Genomic DNA, 23,433 nt, shown 5'->3' with positions numbered 1-23,433 from the left:
ACTGAGTGTTAATTAAATTCAGTTTGAAACTTTAAATCGGCTAAATAAATTGCTTTTCTCAATTAGCTTCCCTTGATTCCTCCTTAGCGCAGCTTTCAGGATCTTATTATTTGTTTGCTTTACCTTAATTCTTGTCAAATAGAATGTTTAAGACCACTTTATGAAGCTGTTTTATCAGCCATTTTATTTTTTTAGCAGAGTAATCTGCCACAAAGTATTAGATAATAAAACATAATTGGATGTCAGAATCTCAATCCATGCTTGCTTGTGTTTAATTCATCCTAATCTATATAGACAACATTGATGTGATTATTAAGATCAAATATGTATTAATTATAATAAACAGCAAAAGAACAAAGAACATTTTCTACACATACTGTAAATTACAAATTAATATTCCATTTGTAAAAAGCAAGTTTTGATTAATCAGGTTCAGTGACCTATGTTTTGTCTGTGGTATGTAAAATAAGTGGAAAATATGTTAATTAAATGTATTTACTTCATCTTTTTTAACATAACTGCTGCAGTATTGGAAGTTTTAATCTCTGTGATTATGTTTGCATGTACAGTATTAATGTGAGGCAAAACATCAATTACTTAAACTGTAAACAACTTTACCTAATTATCTACTTTATTAGAGTGTGGACATTATAATCAGAGTATAAGCATAATCAACATTTCCGCTCAACCTACTAATATGCAGTAACACTCACATTCAGATTTACTAAATGCACACATTTCTCAACGATTTATGGGATAAAACTGCCTTGTTTAACTGTGACCTTCTCTGTTTGGTTTATATTTTTTGTATGTGGTATTTGGAGAAAAAAACATACCAATCAACATTGTGCGGGGCATATAACTAATTAATTATAAAAGGATTAAATGATTAAGATAAGCGCATTATTTATAGTCTTGCCCTGAAGAGCAACTGTTGAGTTATATCTTACACAGGCTCCGCCCTCTACTGGACTCTATGGGTACTACCCTCAACCATGCTATGCGAGCATTCACATACTGAGATACATAAACGTAGCCAGCCAATCGGGGCGGGCGTACCTGAATGCGCGCGCAAGCCCACAGTATATAAGGCGGCCACGCCTCCTGCCTGTCATCCTTTTCTCTTCAGCGAGCGAGCAACAACTGACAGAGAAAGTTAAACGTTTGAAAGAAAAAGAAAGAGTTATCATACCTTCATGGAGTCGCCACTTCTAGAGACCCGGGCCTGTCCTCCGTGCCCTGGCTTGATGGCGGGCGCCGATCCCCACCATCTCTGCTTCGAGTATTTGGGGGACCAGGATATGGCCGAGGCGGTGCCATTCACGTTCGTCATTCCAGCTCGCCATTCCAGCGGGGCGGATGGCTCAGTTTTTGCCGGGGAGGAGGATGACGAGGACTTCTCGTTGTCGGGCGTCCATAGAAGTCCACCGCCCAGGTCTGTACTTCCCCCTAGGTGATGGCCATGGCGGCGGAGCGTGGCAGCCCATCTGCTCCCAGCAGGCAGCAGGCTGGGCAGAGAGCCTCTGCCCCGTGACAGGGCGGCTGCAAATAAACACGGGTGTGTTGGGCGTCTCGCTCATTGCTCTTCCGCAAGATGCCCCCACCTCACCGGATCAGAGCGATTATTTGGCCGCAGCATCGGCCAAATGAATAGCTTGGTCTGCGGTGTGTCCGCCGCTGCTTGCCGTGTGATGTCCCTGGGGGATCACGCCACATGGCACTTTCCAAAAAGACCGTGATGATCTCCTAGGAGCTACCCCCGGGTCTACGGAAGGGCTCTTATTATGGCCGGCGGGATGTTGTCAGAAAACACACCTCGCCTAGTGTAATAGCTCCGATTGATGCATTTCACCGTCTGTGTGAAGACAGCATTATGACGGGGCTCGCGGCCCCCCGAGAGCGTGCCGCGGTGCGTTCAAGGACCTCAGTAGAAAATCGGCCCTTTCTGTGTCAGCCCCCCATGAGCCAATCTTCCTTTTATGGAAGGTTTGGCGGCGGAGGGGGCCACCAGAGAGTGCTACAGCTTCTTAGCTGCGACTCCACAGCTGCTTGCAGGTCCCCTAACACAGTTTTATGGGGAATGGAAGCTCAGCTGTGTACTGACAGAATGGATGGACAGGACACTGAAACTGGGGTACTCACTCCAGTTTTGCAGCGTCCCTCCTCAACTCAGGGGCATAAGAGAGGCAAATCTATCATCCCAGGAGGAGATAGGTTTCCTTTCAACAGAGATTCAGGCCCTGTTGCAAAAACAGGCGGTGTCTGTTGTGCACTCTCAGGAGAGAGAAAACGGGCTTTACTCCATGTACTTCCTGGTTCCCATGAAGAAAGGAGAATTCAGACCCATTCTGGATCTTCGCTGCCTGAATCACATTGCCTGCAAAAAGTTCCATATGTAAATTGGTTCACAACCATCGACCTGAAGGACGCTTACTTTCATGTCGAAAATTGCTCCAGAGCACAGAAAGTATTTGCGTGTTGCCTTCCAGGGGGTAGCCTACGAGTACAACAGACTACCGTTTGGCTACTCCCTATCCCCACGCTCGTTCAGAAAATGTGTGGCCACAGCGCTTCAGCCACTTCGCGACCATGGCATGAGGGTTTTGTAATACGACCTCATAGTCATGGCCAGATCCAGGGAAGAGGCAAACACAGCCCAATTGATCCAAATGGATTGCGGTCAATTGGAAGAAGAGCAGTCCCATACTTCACCAGCAGGTGGGGTATCTGGGGATTTTGCTCGATGCAGGCAGACTACGTGCCACCCTGTCAGATAACAGACAGGCATCCCTGCTTCAGGCAGTTTGCAGACTGTGACAGTGGGCAACGGTGACAGCTTTGACCATCATGCAGACTCTGGGTCTCATGGCGGCTGCTGACCTCGTGGTACCGCTGGGGTTACTGCATATGCGTCGCCTGCAGAGGTGGTTTGCCGGCCTTCGTTTAGATCCCAAGAGGCACAAACAACGTCTGGTGACCATCCCCCCCTCAGTGGAGGGCAACCTCCGATACTGGGGGTCCCCAAAGCATCTGCGGAGGGGAACTCCACTGGGGAGGGTGAACTCCTACATCACGAGTCCTACAACTCGGCACATTAACCTTCTAGAGCTACGGGCAGTAGTACTGCTCCTACAACACTGCAGACCCTTAATACAGGGAAAACATGTGCTGGTGAGGAGCGACAACTGCTCCACAGAGGCTTACATCAACAGGCAGGACGGAGTCAGCTCCGCCGCCTTGTTTAGTGCAGCGGAGAACCTGTGGTTGTGGGCCTCAGAGAATGTTATTATCTCTAAAGGCCCCCTATATTCCGGGACTGGAGAACAGGGGGGCCGGCCTCATGTCAAGAGGCGGGCCCCTGCCAGACGAATGGTGGTTCTCCCTGGCTCGGCAGGACAATCCACCCTTGGGGGTGGACACGTTTGCACACGAGCCATGGCCAAGATAGCTGCTCTACGCCTTTCCACCGCTGCGTCTCATTCTCCCCCTCCTGGAGAGGGTGAGACGAGAACGATTGTCAGTCATCCTGTTACCCCCAGGTCGCCGCTCGGCGCCGTGGTACGCAGAGGTGACACAGATGATGGTGGGCCAGCCCTGGACAGTTCCTCAGGTCTGGGGAGCGTTGTCTCAGGAAACAGGTGCAATAGGGGCGTTACCCACACTGGGCCAACCTCTCCAAGCTTGGCTCCTGAGAGGGACAGGCTGAGACGGGAGGGACTGTCTGACAAAGTTATTCAGACTATCCAGGCAGCAAGAGCAGGATCCACCACAGCCTGTTACAGGACGAAGTGGTTGGGATTCCAGCGGCGGTGTGAAGAAAGGAGTCTAGAGCCTCTATCATGTACATTGGGCTCTATTCTGTCCTATTTACAGATACTGGTGGACACTGGTGTATGAAGCAGCCATTTCGTCCTGCCATGAGAGATTTGACGGCAGGTCAGCCTTCAGTCAGCCGCTTATGACGCGGTTTTTGCAGGGGGTCAGGAGACAGCGCCCAGTGGTTCATGCCTCCTCCTCGCAATGGGACCTGCCGTTGGTGCTCGAGGCTCTGGTCACAGAACCATTTGAGCCTCTGGAGCACTGTAATTGAAAACAGCTTTGCTGCTTGCCCTGACTTCGGCCAGGGGAGTGTCCGAGCTGGCCACTCTGTCGGTGCACCCGAGTTGCCTTTTGATCCGGGGTGACCGTAGCGGGGCGACACTCAGACCGAACCCCTCCTTTGTTCCCAAGAACCTAAGGGGTTTGTTCAGGTCGATGGCTATACAGTTAAACGGCTTTATTCTTCCACCCCATATTGGGGACAGGGAGGCTAAATTGCACCTCCTCTGCCCGGTGCGTGCACTGGCATGTTATGTAGGGCGCACGACTTCCATTAGGCGCACTGAACAGCTGTTTGTGTGCTTTTGGGATGGTGTGGCCGGTAAAGCTCTGTCCAAAAAACGCCTGACAGGATGGCTCTGCGAGTGCATTTCACATGCCTATGGACAGGCGGGGAGAGCTTTCCCCACTGGGGTCTATGCACACTCTACACGTGGTATGGCTGTATCAACAGCCTTGCTCAACGGCGTGAGTGTGGAGGGCATATGCACAGCGGTGTCTTGGTCTACGCCAGGCCCCTTCATAAGGTTTTATCTTTTGGACATGTCTGGCTCCTTTTCATCGTCTGTGCTTGCTGGGGCAACACAGGACTGGTGAGGGGGGGGGGGGGGGCTGTGGGTCAGTAGGTATCTGACCCCCCCTGGACATAATGCACTTATGTTTTCCCATGCTCCTTAGGGACCCGGGAAACATGGTGCGCAGTAAGCCCCATACAGGGTTGGAGGCTGCCTGTGGGCGGGCGGGGAGAGCCTTCCTCACTATTTTCCATGCACACTCTACACGAGGTAAGCGTCTGTGAGTGTGCTCTATCCAAGCTGCGGCCCCTACATCTCCACGGTCACAACCGGCTGAGAGGAAGTTGGGGTGCGGTGGCTGTTAACCAAAAGCCGGTCAGGGGCAGTGTGATGGGTCGATGTTGTTGAACGACAGGGCGTTTATCCATCAGGGCTCCACCCACTGTACCCATAGAGTCCAGTAGAGGGCGGAGCCTGTGTAAGATATAACGGGGGGTTACGTATTGTAACCCTAGTTATATAAGCACAGGCGAAGCCCTCTACCTGGGGGGCCCTGTCGTTCCTATGTCGCTCGCTGAAGAGGGTATAGGATGACAGGCAGGAGGCGTGGCCACCTTATATACTGTGGGCGTGCACGCGCATTTAGGTACGCCCGCCCCGATTGGCCGGCTACGTTTATGTATCTCAGTATGTGACTGCTCGCATAGCATGGTTGAGGGTAGTACCCATAGAGTCCAGTAGAGGGCTTCGCCTGTGCTTATATAACTAGGGTTACAATACGTAACCCCCCGTTTTCTTTCAAACAATCTCTCAGTGTTTCTTCCCAAATTGCTAAACAAATGTGCTGAATGCATTCCTCCCTCAAATCATATTGGAAACATATTTAAAGGGGACCTATCATGCAAAATGCACTTTTGTACGTCTTTTATACATGAATATGTGTCCCCGGTGTTCCAGGAAACTCGCCAAGTGTCAGAAAACACAACCCTCTCTATTTTCCTCCATACCCAAATCTCTAAAAAAGGGGCTGCAACGGATCTGATAAAAACTGATCCAGATTTGAACACTTTACTGACGTCAGGAAAGTGGCGCTACGGCTATTGGGCCAACTCCACCAATCAGGAGGAGACAGCCACGGCCATTGCCGTTCGAAAGTGCTGGAGACGCTGTAGTACATATGCCAGGCCTGTAAGTGGCGCTGTAGTCTGCCACAAAAGCAGCGAAGAAGACTTGGTTACCATGGTTACCCTTCTGTTTATTCTCCTCTGTGGCTTTCTTTCTCCCTCCCCGAGGCAAGCGTTTGCTCCCGCTGCAATGCAATCCCTCCCCGTCGAGGCAAGCACTGTAATTCTCTCCGGTTAGTCCACCAGCAGATGACAAACACCCACCTCTCCGCCTCTACCAAGGAACGAGGGGACCGTGCGGCAGAGTTTCAGTTTCAGTTTCTTTCGCCGGTCAAGATGTCCGTTAAAGTTGAAATCTTCCGGACAAAATTAGAAAAGTGCCGGTCAAAGGTCTTCTTTGTTATTTATTGAGCTTTAAAACAAATGAATAACGACTCTATATAATAAAACACGGGGGACTGAGATCTCTTTTTCTCCCCCTCTTCTGACAGCCCAGCAGCTGATCAGAGCACGTCTCCCCTCTCCTGCAGGGGGGCGTGGTCAGCAGAATCAGACCCGTAGACAGCAAACAACACATAGAGCGAAATGAGGCATGGCTAAAATGCATGATCTGTTTGGTATTTCGAAAACAGAAACGTATAAATATACCTTATATAGGTATGGCCCTACAATATATCATTTAAATATAGCATGATAGGTTTCCTTTAAATCACTGTTGCCTTAAGATAGATAGATAGATAGATCGTACTTTATTGATCCCAAATTGGGAAATTGTTTTTGTTACAGCAGCATAAAAGGCATTTTACAATAAAACAAAATATACAAGAATAGAAATAAAATAAAATAAAATATAAAATAAAATATAAAATATACATGTAAAAATAGAAAATAGAAAATATACATACAGATATTATATATATATATATATATATATACAAATATATATATATTCAAAATATATGGAATTATGGAGTATTAAATATGAAACAGATTATGTGTGAGTAAAATGTACAAGGTGGTTTTATTTCTAGAGAAACTATGGAGCAGAGAGTTCTCTTCCAGCCAGAGGTGATTTGTTGTACAGTGTTATTGCAGTGGGCAGGAATGTTTTCCAGTATCTGTCCTTGTGACAGGGGAGCTGCAGCAGTCTGTTGGAGAAGGAGCTCCGTTGACTGTCCAGCTGCAGGTGGAGAGGATGGGTGGGGTTATCCATGATGGACAACAGCCTGTTCAGTGTCCTCCTCTCCACCACAGCTTCAAAGGGTTCCAGCTTGATGCCGATGACTGACCCAGCTTTCCTGATCAGTTTATTGATCCTGCTGGTGTCACCGGCTCTGATGCTGCCCCCCCAGCAGACTGCAGCAAAGAAGAGTGCACTAGCCACAACAGACTGATAGAAGATCTCCAGCATCTTACTGCATACGTTGAAGGATCTCAGCTTCCTCAGAAAATAGAGTCGGCTCATCCCCTTCTTGTACACAGCGTCAGTGTTGATCCTCCAGTTCAGCCCATTGTCTAAGTGCACTCCCAGGTACTTGTAGACCTCCACAACTGCCACATCCTCTCCCAGAATGCACAGGGGCAGAGGAGGAGATGTCCTCTTCCTCCTGAAATCAATGACCATCTCTCTGGTCTTGGCCACATTCAAAAGCAGATGATTTCTTCCAGTCCACTCAACAAAATCACCCACCAGCGCTCTGTACTCCTCCTCCCGTCCATCCCTTATACACCCTACCACTGCAGAGTCATCCAAAAACTTCTGCAGGTGGCATGACTCTGAGTTGTATAGAAAGTCAGAGGTGTATAAGGTGAACAGGAAAGGAGACAGCACAGTCCCCTGTGGGGCTCCAATACTACCAACCACCACATCAGACAGCACACTGCCCAGCCGGACGTACTGTGGTCTGTCCGTGAGGTAGTTGGTAATCCAGGAGATGGTGGACGAGTTTACCCTCATAGCCTGCAGCTTGTCACTCAGTAGCCGAGGCTGGATCGTGTTGAATGCACTGGAGAAATCAAAAAAGGTGATTCTCACAGTGCAACCCGATCCATTCAGGTATGAGTGAGCACGCTGCAGCAGGTAAATAATGGCATCGTCCACCCCCAGGTGAGGCTGGTAGGCAAATTGCAGAGGGTCAAGGAATGATCTCACCTGCGGTCTGAGATGGGCCAAGACCAGTCTCTCAAGCACCTTCATCACATGAGATGTGAGTGCTACAGGGCGATAGTCATTGAGCCCAGAAGGAGTTGTCTTTTTAGGGACCGGAACAACGCATGATGTCTTCCACAGCACCGGGATGGTCTCCAGGTGCAGGCTCAGGTTGAATATATATTGGAGAACAGGAGCCAGCTGGCGTGCACAGGTCCTCAGGACCCTGGGGCTGATACCATCAGGGCCAGCAGCCTTGCCTTGGAGGAGTTTTTCCATCTGACTCTGGACCTGTCCTGTGCTCACAGTGAAGCGGGGGGGGGGGGGGCTTGATGGCAGGGGGGATAGAGGGGGGGGGGTCTGAGGCAAGATGAGCAGAGGGGGGGGGGGGGGGGGGGGGGGGGTCAGCGGCAATGTGAGCAGAGGGGGGGTGCAGAAGCCAGGCTGGGTGGTGGAGGAGAGGTGTGCAGTGTAGGTGGTGAGCAGAGGGGGGATGTTGACGCCAGGCTGAGAGGAGGAGGTGAGGTGAGAAGAGGAAGTGGAGGAGACAGCAGCGGGCGGAGAGCTAAACCTATTGAAGAAGGTGTTCAGCTCGTTGGCCCTCTCCAGGGTGCCCACAGTCAGTCTGTCTCTCCCTTTGAAGCCAGTGATAGCCTTCATCCCAGCCCAGACATCCCTGCTATTGTTCTGCTGGAGCTTAGGCCCCGCTCACACGGGACCGTTTGCGTTTATGCACAGTATGCGTATTCAAAAAAGTCTTCCGTTCACATGCATTTGTTTCATTTAACGTGTCTGTTTAAACGAGGCCGCTGGAAACGCTGTAGTACATATGCTGGGACCGTAAGTGGCGCTGTAACTTCCGCCAAAATACACCAAAAGCCGCGAAGAAGAGCAGCCTGGAGCAGCCCCGCAGCAATGTTGCCATGGCTACCCTTCTGTTTAAGCCCTGAAACTGAAACTGAAAGAAACTGAAAGAAACCGAATCTGTTGTTGCTGATGGTTGTGGTAGAGGAGCTGTATATTTTTGCACTAATATCTGTAGCATGGTCAGTAGCAGTAGCACTAGCAGTAGCTACTGACAGGAGGAAGTCAGTGTGTGTGGCGATTGCTGGTATTCAGCGGGATATAGTCATTTCCTCAGCATATGGATAAATGCAACGGGGAAGTTAACTGAAAGAAACCAAGAAGCACGTCTCTGTGGATATTGCATCGAGAGGACGGCTCAGAAAGAGAGATATTCTCTACAAACACCGGGTGAGATGCACCTTTGTCAATATAATGGATCAATGCATGAAATCTGACTCTGTTTATTTTGTTTAAGGAGTATATTGGGCGTTAACAATTCTGGTTTGCCTTTTATAATATTATTTCATTCAAGAACCCCTTGTGCGTTTAATTAACACAGCTATTTTTGATGGTTGCTACAGCAGTGAGCAGGAGAGGTGCTATTTTTTTTTTTTTTTCGCTATTTTTTCAGGAAATATTCGTATAGAGGTGATTACACGGACTCGGTTGACCCCCCAGAGCGTTTCGTTTGCAAATCTATCCACCTTGGGACCCGTTATCGTTTGTGGGGTCAGTTTCTATCGGCCTCGTGTAAATAATAGGGCTATACGCACGCGAAACTATGCAGATACAAGCAGTTTTCTCCTCGTGTAAACGGCGCCTTAGTCTCCAGCTTCTTCCTGTAAGAATCTCTGCCCCTCCTCAAATTGTCTCTCAGCTGATGCTGGATACTCTTCAGTGCACTTAAATCTTAAATGTGCACTTGCTGGACATCTTTTCCCTTAACGCCTTTTTAGTGCATTTCTAAAGCTGTTTTCTCACAAGAAGTCTGAACCACACTGGAGAATTAAGCGTGCCCATTGTGTGGAGTTTCCCTGTCCCACATCTTGTTTAAAACACAAGATTGTCAGTTTGTGTCTTACTGGACGTTATTCGTTTAGAAAGGGTGAGGGATGGCACTAGGGTATAACATGCAGGAGGCATGACCAGACACGTCGGCCCTTACTGACAGAAGCTATATGTATCTTGTCTAACATGGACATCTGTGCTGCCATTTTTGAGTAAATTACCCTTTTTGTTCACTCTCAGAGGTTTGTTTTTACTCATCTTTGTACAAGGGGGCTGGCAGGGTAAAGTAAAAATGTCAGGGTTGCAGTGAAGGTATGAAACGGTCTTGTATTTCTTCACACTTTTGCTTGCTTCTGCAATGTAAATGTATACTCTAGAGCAGCGGTTTTCAAAGTGTGAGGCGCGCCTCCCCTGGGAGGCGCCAGAGAGCTTCAGGGGAGGCGCAGCGTGAGAAAAAAATAACGAGAAACAGTGAAATCTAGCCAGTTAACTTCAGCTAACTTTATGCGAGCGGCAACATGGATCGATTTTTAGTGAAGTTACCTAAAGTGAAAGAGGAGACAGCGTCTGGCAGAAAACGTCAGCTTTGTTTTGAAATAAAAGTTGTGGCTCATCGGACATTTATGAGAGAAAATCCCTAATGTCCGAGTGCAAGTGAATGCAGCACAAGACGCGAGCCTTGTAACCCCTCCCTGGCGCGAGCGAGGAAATGTGATTGCCAGCGATTTCATTTGAACGGGACGGCGCATTCGGACCCCAAGTAGACTGAAGGAATGAGGTATTTGCGGTCTACAATGACAGAGAAGAGACTGTCAGTGTAGCTGTACTCAGCATTGAATCAAAACGCACTAAAGCTTTAGATCTTAAAAGGTTTGTGAGGCGTTTTGCTGAACAAGATGGTAATCGCCGCATTCAGCTGTTATAGGCATGCTAACTTGATGCTCTGCTCACGGATGACTCGATGAGCATAAAAAACTGTTAAGATGATGACCTTACGTGTGTAAATATATATTTTTCTTTGTGGGGGTCTGCCCCCAAAAAACAGTTTTAAGTCCTGAGAAAGTCAAATAAGACGGTGTGTAAAACTACACTGCCCAGCCAAAAAAAAGTAACCACTTTGATTTAACTAGGCCAGTAGGTAAGGGCATTCCACTGGATAATAATACCCCTGCATTATAGCAACAACAACAACAACAATAATAATAATAATAATAGCAATAATTGGGAGGGGGGGCGCGGCTGTTCTTATGTTCTCTGAGGGGAGGCTCACCTTCCCACACTTTGAAAACCCCTGCTCTAGAGCATGCCAGTATATTACTACATCATCCTGATGTTAAATTACTCTTCAAGCTCACTGCTCATGGTAACCAGGATCTATTATATGGGAAGAAGGGTACTGACTAAACTGCATCAATGACTATAATGTCATAATGTCATTACAGCAGTTGTTCTATTTCGTCCCTACTGACCGCCAGAGGCGGTGCTTTTAGCACTGGATATGTCCATCGTGCGCATGCGCAGCTCGAGTACCAATAACAACAAAGTCACCTGTGACCCACGTGACACCGGCTATATCAGCCGGTGTCGTCAGAGGATCTGTTCCTTTCATCTTCTCGCTGCGCGAGAGTACCGTGGCTGCATTCTTGCAGCCTACAGCGTTCAGGTTTGAACGTTTGATCTGAGGGATTTCTCTGCATACAGCTGGCCGCGGGGAGCTTCGCGACTGATAGTCGGAGCTACGGGTTGTTAACGCGTCCTCCAGGAGCTGTGGCCGGCGGTGCGCCGTGCAGAGCCTCGACGGACAGGTTCGTGTCAACTTGTGGTGATGGCTGTGTTCCCGCACCCTCTCCCAGCTAAGTTGTCCTGATTGCTGTCTTGTTATTGTCGGGCTACTTTCTGGTGACGACAGTGTTCTCGCCTCCTCTCCCATAAAGTTGCCCTTATGATGCTCTTTCGAAAGTTCTGCTTGTGGCGTTGTGCCCGAGCTATCTTTAGCATTTGAGTTCCCAGCTTTCGCTGCGTCTCTCATTTAATTGTATGGAAAGCCCCCAGTGCCATAATTTGCCTGTTTTTTGTTAGGTGCAGAGAGTAAGGTAAGTTCTGGCCAGAGTTACTACTGTAACTACGGTCCTAGGCCATGCAACTACGGCATGGTTACTGCTGTAACCATGGCCTATGGTTCTTGCGGGCTGTTCTATTCCTTAGAAGCTAATTAGCTTCATTCTCAGCGACTGCAGTAGCGCTATATTGTTGTATTTTCCACTCCTAGTGCTAGTCTCCTAGCACTAGGATGGGTAGATGCGGAGAACAATCTTCACTGTGTGTGCTGTGTGCTCCGCATGTGTGGCCATTCACCGGCCACGGTTACTTTTGCCATAGTTACTACTGTAGCTACGGTTCTAAGCCGTTTAAGTATTGGCCATAGTTACTACTGTAACTACGGGTCTACGCCTTGTAAATACTGGCCGTAGTTACTACTGTAACTACAGTTCTAAGCCGCGTAAGTACTGGCCATAGTTACTACTGTAACTACGGTTCTAAGCCGCGTAAGTACTGGCCATAGTTACTACTGTAACTACGGGTCTACGCCGCGTAAATACTGGCCATAGTTACTACTGTAACTACGGTTCTAAGCCGCATAAGTACTGGCCATAGTTACTACTGTAACTACGGTTCTAAGCCGCGTAAGTACTGGCCATAGTTACTACTGTAACTACGGTTCTAAGCCGCGTAAGTACTGGCCATAGTTACTACTGTAACTACGGTTCTAAGCCGCATAAGTACTGGCCATAGTTACTACTGTAACTACGGTTCTAAGCCGCGTAGGTACTGGCCATGGTTACTACTGTAACTACGGTTCTACGCCGCGTAAATACTGGCCATAGTTACTACTGTAACTACGGGTCTAGCCGTGTAAGTACTGGCCATAGTTACTACTGTAACTACGGTTCTAAGCCGTGCAAGTACTGTCCATAGTTACTACTGTAACTACGGTTCTAGGCCGTGTAGGCTGGCCATGGTTACTACTGTAACTACAGCTCTGTGCTGTTCTCTTCTTTGGAAGCTAGTTATCTGGTCTTAAACATTGTGTTTTTTGACTTGATTTCGCTTGATTGTTAGCAGCAGCCGCTTGACTAACACCTTGCATGGACCGTTTAGCTTCATTATTTAACTCAGCTGGTGAAGGCAGTGCTCTCGCTCCCGCTCCCGGTAACGTTGCCCTGTAACGTATCACTCTGGCTATTAGCAGCGGCCACTTGGCTAACATCTGGCGTGTTCGGCGTGCTGCTTGATTCTTAGCAGCAGCTGCCTGGCTAAGCTGCCCTGTTAAGCTTCTTCGTTTAATCTAGCCAGGTGTAAGGCAAGGCAAGGCAAGGCAAGTTTATTTATATAGCACCTTTCAACACAAGGTAATTCAAAGTGCTTTACAAAAATGGAAGACATTTTAAAAATGGCATTTAAAATCAGTCATTAAAAAGGAAAGATAATAAAATAAACATTAAAAGAAAAAATACATGGATAAAAGTTAAAAGTTACAGTGCAGTTTAAGATGTGAATAGTTCAATTAAAAGCAGCGGCAAAAAGAAAAGTCTTCAGCCTGGATTTAAAAGTAGTAAGAGTTGCAGCGGACCTGCAGGTTTCTGGGAGTTTGTTCCAGATATTCGGAGCATAATAACTGAATGCTGCTTTACCATGTTTAGTTCTGACTCTGGGGACAGAAAGTTGACCAGTCCCTGAAGACCTGAGGGTTCTGGATGGTTCATAATTTAGCAGTAGGTCAGACATGTATTTTGGGCCTAAACCATTCAAAGCTTTATAAACCAGCAACAATATTTTGAAATCTATTCTTTGACACACAGGAAGCCAGTGTAAAGACTTCAGAACAGGAGTGATGTGATCCACTTTCTTAGTGTTAGTGAGGACTCGAGCAGCGGCGTTCTGAATTAGCTGCAGCTTTCTAATAGATTTTTTAGTGAGGCCTGTAAAGACACCATTGCAGTAGTCGAGTCTACTGAAGATAAAAGCATGGACAAGTTTTTCCAAATCCTGCTGTGACATTAGTCCTTTAATCCTAGATATGTTCTTTAGGTGATAGTAGGCTGATTTAGTAACTGTTTTAATGTGACTGTTGAAACTCAGGTCAGAGTCCATGACTACACCTAGATTTCTGGCTTTATCTGTTGTTTTGAACATTGCAGACTGAAGCTCAGCGCTAACTTTTATACGTTCTGCCTTGGCTCCAAAAACCATTACCTCAGTTTTATCTTTGTTTAATTGGAGAAAGTTCTGACACATCCAGTCATTGATTTGTTCAATGCACTTACTCAGTGTTTGAATTGGAGCATAATCTCCTGGTGAAATTGTTACGTAAATTTGTGTGTCATCCGCATAGCTATGGTAACTTATTTTGTTGTTTTTCATTATCTGAGCCAGTGGTAGCATGTAGATGTTAAAGAGAAGAGGCCCCAAGATGGAGCCTTGAGGTACCCCACATGTCATATTTGTCAACTCAGATGTGTATTTACCTATAGAAATAAAGTTTTTTCTGTCCTTTAAGTAGGACTCAAACCAATTTAGAACTGTTGCCGAAAGTCCCACCCAGTTTTCTAGTCGGTCTAGTAATATGTTGTGGTCAACAGTGTCAAATGCAGCACTGAGATCTAATAATACTAACACTGAAGTTCTGCCACTGTCTGTGTTTAAGTGGATGTCATTGAAGACCTTTACAAGAGCAGTCTCAGTGCTGTGGTTTGGACGAAATCCTGACTGGAACACATCCAAACAGTTATTTAAATGCAAGAAGTTACTCAACTGTTGAAATACTACTTTTTCAATGATTTTACCTAGAAATGGCAGGTTTGATATTGGCCTGTAATTGTTCATTACTGAGGCATCTAGATTATTCTTTTTTAAGAGCGGTTTAATGACTGCAGTTTTCAGGGCCTCTGGAAAAATACCTGAGTGAAGAGATGTGTTTACTATATGAAGTAGATCTGAGGCCATGCAAGGAAAAACATCTTTGAAAAATCCTGTTGGAATAATATCAAGGCAGCAGGAGGAGGATTTCAGAAGTTGAATAATGTCCTCTAAGTTTTTACCATTAATCTGATGGAATTGTGTCATGGTGTTTGAATTGATATTAGGTGGACATAGGGACAAAACATTTGCTGTACCTGATGTAGAGGCACTGACTGCTTGTCTAATTTTCTGAATTTTGTCAGTGAAGAAGGAGGCAAAATCATTGCACGCCCTGGTGGATAGAAATTCAGAGGCTACTGACACTGGGGGGTTAGTTAGTCTGTCGACGGTAGCAAACAAGGCACGTGCGTTGTTTTTGTTTTTGGTAATGATGTCAGAGAAGAAAGACTGTCGTGCGTTTTTCAATTCCAAATTATAAAGGCCAAGTCTCTCTTTATAGATTTCAAAGTGAACCTGGAGATTTGTTTTTCGCCACCTACGTTCAGCTTTTCGACACTCTCTTTTTTCTGTTCTCACGGTCATGGCCTTTCTCCATGGAGATATTTTCTTGCTAATCACTTCCTTTACCTTAGTTGGAGCAATGGTATCTATAACATTTTTAATTTTTGAATTAAAATGATCGACTAGCTCATTTACTGAGATGTTAGCAGGGGCAAGTGTGGATGAGAAATTATGAGTAAACATTTCCCTAGTATTTTCAGTTAAATATCGCTTTGTGGTTACCTCTTTCTGAACATTTTTGTGAACAGAAATAGAGCTCTCAAAGAAAACACAGGAATGATCAGAGAGTGCAACATCAGTCACCACAACCTTTGAGATATTCAGACCCTTTGAGATAATTAAGTCCAGAGTGTGCCCCTTATTGTGCGTGGGCTCCGCCACATGCTGAGTCAGTCCATAGTTATCAAGAACACAAAACAGTTCTTTAGCCCCTCTGTCCTGGGGGTTGTCAACATGGATGTTAAAATCACCAACAATGACTAAACGGTCAAAGTCAATACACACTATAGACAGCAGTTCAGTAAAATCATCAAAAAAGCTTGCACAGTATTTGGGTGGTCTATAGATATTTAGGAACAGAGCTCGAGAGGAGCATTTCAGCTGAAGGGCCACATATTCAAAAGAAGCAAAGTCCCCATAAGATGTCTTCCTGCATTGAATGGAATCATTGAACAAAATAGCAACTCCACCCCCTTTCTTATGCATTCTTTCCTGACTCATAAAACTAAAGTTGGGAGGGGTTGATTCGATAAGAACAGCTGCACTGTTATTTTGTTCAATCCAAGTTTCCGTTAAAAACATAAAATCGAGATTGTGCTCAGTGATAAAATCATTGATTAAAAATGTTTTTCCTGCCAAAGACCTGACATTTAATAAAGCTAGTTTAAGTTTGTTAAATACACTATCAGTAAAACATTTTGTGACAAGCTGTGGCTGACATGGAATCACTGCTAAATTTGATAACCTCACACAAACGTTTGAGCACTTCCTGTTTCTAAGCTGATTTACCGCTCTTAATCTATTACCTATCAACACAGATATCGGCAAAGCTACTGGCAGGCAGGGCCCCGGCATGTGCTGGAAAGAGTTGAGAGTGCCATATGCCCTTGAGCCTGGACCCAGCACATATCAGTAAAAGTTTGTTGCGTTTTGTACACACACATCCTTATCAGGCTTCGGAGACTGCAGATGCTTTCTTGAAGGGATGGGAGGTGGTTGACATAGGCACAGTGATGAAGACGGGGGAGATGGTGCGCGTCTCTGCTTCGGTGATTTTGGTGGGCGTCGTTGAGGGGCGGGGGTAAAGGACATGCTGCCAACCCTGCATCTCGCCTTCATACGGTCATCGAACTCCAGGGGGGAGGGCGAGGGTGAAAGGGTGAGCGGAGAGTAGAGAGAGCTGGGAGATGAATGAAGAGTATCCTCCAAGGCGTTGACAGGGGGGGTGACGGGCAGTGGAGACTCCTCCATTTGTGTCATAGGTCTCCCATAATCAGAACATTCCTCAGGCGGGTGCAGTGATACTTCTTCAGGGTTTTCTGCGCAATGTGTTGTGTCTTTCTCCTGTTTTGATTCCTCTTGCCGCTTGTCCTTGGCAGAGGGAACAGATTGCTGACGCAGGCAGTTGAATATGTTAGAGATAAACAATTTCACTCCTGACTTGTTCAGGCAAACTCCATCTGCCTTAAAAAGATGTCTGCGATCCCAGAAAAAGTTAAAATTGTCAATAAAATGGACAGAATGGTCAGTGCAGGCAGCTGAAAGCCACATGTTCAATGCAAACAGTCTGCTGAATCTCTCCACTCCTCTTCTGACTGGCGGTAGAGGGCCACTGATGAACACCTCCGCATTTAGAGAGCTGACAGTTTCCAACAGACATTTAAAGTCTTCTTTCAGCGCTTCTGACTGTTGTTTCACAACATCATTTGTTCCAATATGTAGTACCACATTCTTCACAGTCGGATGTTCAGCCCCAATATGCAGGATCTTCTCAGCCAAGTCGGAGACCATATCCTTGGGAAAACAGAGTACTTTGGTGTTGTTCTTACTACACAGACCTTTTACATCTCTTACAGCAGAATCACCCACAATCAGAGTTTCAGGCCCAGCCGTTAGCTTTCCCTCTAGCCTTTACTTTTGGAGTAGCTATTGGTCCTTACCCTGCTGTGTGAAGAGGACGGGTTATCCAGGTCATCAGAAAGAGATCTCCGGTTCTCGGTCAGCGGAGCGTATCTGTTCTGGATTGGCACACTTGGTGGTTTAGGAGGATTGTTTGTAGTTCTCCCTTTAGCAGCTGTCCACGGCTGTTTCCTAGTATGAATAGGGGTTGAAGAGGCACTCTTCCTGGGTGATAACAATGCAGGCCAGCCGGTCGCATCACAGATTTCAGAGCGCTGGGCTCTGCCTGTTATTCGTCCTCCCAAATCCCATGGAAATGATTTACTCTTAGGCTTTGCACCCAGAGAGTTCCAGGGAGGACTACCACTTGTAGATTTATTACCCAGTACACAGCCCTCCTGTTCCTTGGAAACCTTGTAGCTGCTAACTAGCTGTGAGTTAGCATACCCTTTTCCATTATCTTGCAACACTGGTAAAGTGGTGTTATTCCCACAACATAGTCCATTCACTTCCACGTTAACTTCCAACCGTTGCATTTTCATTTCCAACACAGCCATCTTCTGTTGAAGTTTGTGGAAGTCATCTGTAGAGAACGGAGGCATTTTGCTACCAACTAGCTTAAGCTAAATAGCATGCAGTAGCCTACCAGGCTTTAGCTGTTGCTAGGCCACGCTACTGTAAGACTGAGGTCGTCGTAAAAATGTTGAAATATGGCTGAAACCCTCCGTCTATTTACGATGAATAACTGTCCCAGTGATAAGTTAATGTCCAGGAGCCGCTGCTCGAAGTTTTCAGAGAATAAGAATAGGAAAATCAGCATAAAAAGTAAGCAGAGGCAAGAGCAAGCAGAAAAGCGTCTGCACTGTAAGAAAGATAACAGTATGTGTAGGCAGTGCTCTCGCTCCCGCTCCCTCTGCTAGTAACGTGGGTGTAGGTCATTCACATCCCCCTCTGTGTTCGGCGAGTAGGAGCAGTGCTCTACTCTTTCCGTTCAGCAGGTAGCCGGTGAAGGCTGTGTTACCGCACCCGCTCCCGGTTACGCTGCATCTGGCATTTGTCTCTGACTCAACCAGTGAAGGCAGTGTTCTCGCCCCCGCTCCTGGTAGACGTGTACTTGATTCTAGCAGCAGCCGCCCGGCTAAACTGTCCTGTTGAACTTCTTTATTTAATCCAGCTAGGTGAAGGCAGTGCTCTCGCTCCCGCTCCCTCTGCTGGTAGCTCCGTGCTTCGTTTACTCGGCTAGGTGAAGGCAGTGCTCTCGCTCCCCGCTCCCTCTGCTAGTAGCCTTGCACTTTCATTTACTCAGCTAGGTGAAGGCAGTGCTCTCGCTCCCCGCTCCCTCTGCTAGTAACGTGGGTGTAGGACATTACACCCCTCTCGTGTTCGGCGAGTAGGAGCATTGCTCTACTCTTTCCGTTCAGCAGGTAACTGGTGAAGGCTGTGTTCTCGCACCCCGCTCCCGGTTACGCTGCATCTGGCATTCGTCTCAAACTTAACCAGTGAAGGCAGTGCTCTCGCCCCCGCTCCTGGTAGATGCTAAAACTGCCTTGTTCGTTAATCCAGCTAGGTGAAGGCAGTGCTCTCGCTCCCGCTCCCGCTCCCTCTGCTGGTAACGTGGGTGTAGTTACATCCCTCTTTGTATTCGGCGAGTAGGAGCATATATACTCTTTTGGTTCAGCAGGTAGCTGGTGAAGGCGGTGTTCCCGCACCCGCTCCCGGTTACGCTGCATCTGGCTACCCACAGAATGGCTCATTCATGTGGGCTGTCCCCTAAGGTGGATCGGTTAGCTGCCATCATGGAGCAGACAAAGCCGCTCATGTTGGCCCTTCAGCCAGGGGCCGGTGTGGGGGCTACTAGCTTGCCGCCTGGCCCGCCTTCGGTTGCCACACCTCTGCTTGAGGAGGCCATGTCGCTAGCGGCTCCGGCTGAACCTCTTCTTGAAAAGGGGGGGGCGGGGCCCCGCTCACCCCCGAAGAGGCTCCCCACTCCTCTGCTCAGAGCTCTTTGCAGTGCACGGAGGACGGCTCCATGGCGGCCATTATTCGTGCGGCCCTGGTACGCTTGCAGCTTCAGGTTCCGCAGGCCGACCCAGGCTAGCGCCTTCTTCAGGCATAACCCTGCCCCTTTCATTCCCACTGTTCCTCCTTTAGAGGAGTACCTGAGGGAGCTCCATGCATGCTAGAGACACACCAGGGCCCTCTCCCACTCTGCTGCCATGCAGGATCCGGCGAGGGTGGGGCTGGGTCGCTTGCCATCCATTGAGCCTGCCATCGCCTCCCCGATTCTGGCCCCGGATGCCAGGCGCCCTCGGCCTCAGTGCAGGGTCACAAACGAGCTGCTCTGTAAGGCCTACGACACAGCGGCACGGGAACTCCCTCTCCCATCTGATACTGGCTGAGCCTTCTTTGCTGGGCCTCAGTGATGCATCACTGCAAGCCTTTGCCCTAATGCTAGGGAATTGGGACGAGTCATGTCCTTTTGGTGCAGACTCGTCGCCAGGTTTGGCCTGCTTAGTCACCACTGTCGGAGACATGTCCTCCGTAGTGTGCCAGTCGAGTCAGGGGAGCTGTTTGGGGCAGCTGCCCTGTAGGCATTGGAGCGTGCTGCCCAAGCTAGGCAGACCAGGCAGCAGCTCTCGGGTGCCCACTCCCAGCAGGCCCAGGGGCCCCCTCTAGCAGCCGCACTCAGCCACCAGCTTACAGTGGTGGTCTGCGCAGGTCCCAGCGGCCCACTCATCCGTTGTGCCCCCGGCTGCCGGCCTTCTAGGCGGCCTCGTGCCTCAGAGCCTTACCGGCCTCCCCCCAGCAGCAGCTCAGCTACTGGGCTGTCTGTACTTCCGGCCCTTGGGTGGTTTTCACCTTAACCCAGGGGTACGAACCACAGTTCCGGCCCCTAGCCTTCGGCCGGGCCAAAATGACAGTCGTCAGCGATCCGGCAGATGCCCTAGCTCTAGCCCAAGAGTTGTCCGTCCTTCTGCCCAAGGAGGCAATCGAGCCAGTAGACCCTCTGCTTAGCCCAGGGGGTTCTACTCTGCGTACTTTCTCGTGGCCAAGAAAGTCGGCGGATTTCACCTGCTCTTGGACCTCAGAGGAATCGACAGATTCCTGGAGGTGCTGCCATTCCATATGCTGACCGCAGCACATGCACAGGGGGAGTGGTTCGCAACCGTGGACTTTAGGGATGCCTACTTCCTCGCGGGCCGGGCAAGAGGGTGCCTGATATTCAGTTCCTCCGGCCCTTGGGCAGACCGACGGCTGCCTCAGCCGTTGGGCCCTTAGGCCCGCTGTCGTTGTGCCCCATGCAGATGTGGCTGATCAGCCTTCTCTTGGATGCCAAGTGGCACAGGCACAGGAAAGTCAGAGCGTTGCAGCGTTGTCTCCACTCTCTGTCACGCTGGAGGGGCAGGGTCTATCTCCTGATGGGCGTGCCCATGGGCGCCATCCCATCCCGCCAGGAGACCGTCACCATAGGTGCATGTCTCTTAGGGTGGGGTGCAGTGCGGCAGGGCAGGACCGCTCAGGGTCAGTGGTCTGCCCAGGAGTGTGCACGCCATGTCAACGTACTAGAGCTTCGGGCTGTGCAGCTTGCACTCACGTACTTTCTACCCCAACTGAGGGGCAAGAATGTGCATGTTCCTTGGGACAGCAGGTACACTGTTGCCCAGACGGCAGTCCCTTCTAGATAGTGGACGTTCTCACTCCACTCTGAATTTATGTGGCTGCTATTTCTGCCCGACATGTTCGGGTCGACGGCGCCACGGCGGGGTGCCTCAGGTCGGTGTCCCTCTTCCTGAAGAGGGGCTTTACGGCAGCGTCCCCCTAGCACCCCGAGGGCTCCGGCTTGGGACCTGCCCCTGCTGCCGGATGCCCTATCATCTCCTCCCTTCGAGCCCCTGGCCCAGGTGGGGCTTTGGTGGCTGCCCACGAAGGCAGCATTTCTGCTTGCCATGGCCTCAGGGAGGCAAGTCGGGGAGTTACATGTCATCTCCATAAACGATACATGCCCGAGGTGGGACTCTCAGGTGTTGCCCTTGGCATTCCTGCCCAGGGTGCTTCCACAAACCCACTTCAATCAGCCTGCCCAGCTGGCACGCTTTGACATTCGGGAGAACGGCACGTCGAAGTTGCTGTGCCCTGTGGGTGCCCAAAGGGCGAATATCGAGGCTACTGCCTGTATACGGCAGTCGGAGCAACTCTTGTTTTTGCCATAGCGGCACTAAAGGAGGTGTGCCCTCTACCAGTGGCTGCCCCACTGGGTCGTCGATACCATCTCACATGCCTACGGGGCCAGTGGCCGCCCCCTGCCATCTGGGCTGAGATACCACTGCAAGGAGCATCTCAACATCTTGGGCTGCCCCGAGAGGGGCGCCCCTGGAGACCATCTGCGCCGCGGCGTCCTGGGCGTCTTCTGGCACATTCTCCAGTTATCGGGGTAATGTCGCCACTCCCCATTCTTTGGGCGTGGTCCTTTTGCCGAGCTCCGCTGCTTCCAGTAGTGAGCCAGGGCTTGGATTCTTCATGACATGGTTGGTATAAGTCATCCAGTGCTAAAAGCACCGCCTCTGGCGGTCAGTAGGGACGAAATAGAACGATAGTTACGGCTGTAACTACGGTTCTATGAGTCCCGGATGACCGCCAGAGTTTCCTGTCACTCAGAACTCTTGTGTGCTCGCGAGAAGATTCTGGGAACAGATCCTCTGACGACACCGGCTGATATAGCCGGTGTCACGTGGGTCACAGGTGACTTTGTTGTTATTGGTACTCGAGCTGCGCATGCGCACGATGGACATATCCAGTGCTAAAAGCACCGCCTCTGGCGGTCATCCGGGACTCATAGAACCGTAGTTACAGCCGTAACTATCGTTTTCCAGTCATGTTACTTTTGTTTCACTTGAAATGAATGTGTGAGTCATGATACAAGGGTACTACTTTTTTAAATCAGAGTACTGAACATCAAAGATATAACTGTGATATGTCTCAAAGGGTGCAAACAGTGTTTATTGTAAGCTTTAAATGCATCTGCAGAAGTTTTGTTTGATTGAAATCAACCTCCAGTAAACGGGGGTTTCAGGTTCACCCTGCATCGTCTTTGAGATGTAGCCACATGTTCTTCATGTTTTTCGTTTGTTTCTTTTCATGATTATTTCAAAAGACACCAACAACTTCAAAGGCCCCTGTTGTCGGAAGACATTGTCTCTCCTTACTGTTGTGTCTCCAGTCTCCTGCCCAAACACAAATGGAATCAGATGAATTGCTAAGGAGACAGGCAGCTGGCAGGAAGTGTCTCCAGCAAGAAAAGACTCCCATTAATAAGGAACAGTTTATTTACACAAGAGAGTTCACTAGAGAGAGGTGAACAGGTAGCTCAAACAGCTTTACTCTACAACCCCTATAGCCTACGTTTTCTTCTTTCTCCATACCATTGTAACTGAATACATGGACTTTAAGTCTTCTCTAAACACCAGCTTTTCAGTATTTCACCTGTGAGTCTTGATTGTGAAATGTCCCCTGAGACAAATGTAAAATGTGTGATATTGTGCTGCATAGATCAACTTTAATTGATTGATTGATTGATCGAAACAAGAGCTATGGCTTGAGAACATTTCAAACATTCACATATGAGGGTCTCAAATGTAAGCTTATATTTCTGTTTCTTCTATGATTCTTATTCCTAGATGCAATTATTGCAAGTCCAAGGTCTTAATGAGTCATAGTTGCATGGACTTCTCTTCAATTTGGCAAAATCTAACTTTTTCATACAAGGTGCGGTTGCTTTAATGAATGGCAAAACACAATAAGTGCCAGCAATGTGCATTTAGGGTTCTGTTAGCATCTTAGTTTTTGATTCACTGAAGAAATCATATCAAACGCTCTACCCTGGAAATATAAATCATACAGTGCATCTCTGATTTGTTAGTCATGTTTAATGTGTTCTCTGCTTGCTTGGATGATTTCTCATAAAATATTCTGTTATCTTGCTATTAGGAGGGGCATTAGTTGCATACAGATCATCAGATGTGAAATGTATTTACATAAAATAACACAAATTAACATTACTACTTTTGAATAAAATAATTTATAATCTTTGAAAGGT

The sequence above is a fragment of the Trematomus bernacchii genome, unplaced genomic scaffold (genome assembly GCF_902827165.1).
Source record: "Trematomus bernacchii unplaced genomic scaffold, fTreBer1.1, whole genome shotgun sequence".
NCBI classification, from domain to species: Eukaryota; Metazoa; Chordata; class Actinopteri; order Perciformes; family Nototheniidae; genus Trematomus; species Trematomus bernacchii.
The sequence above is the reverse complement of the archived record's forward strand: the minus strand, read 5'-3'. Positions refer to the sequence as shown.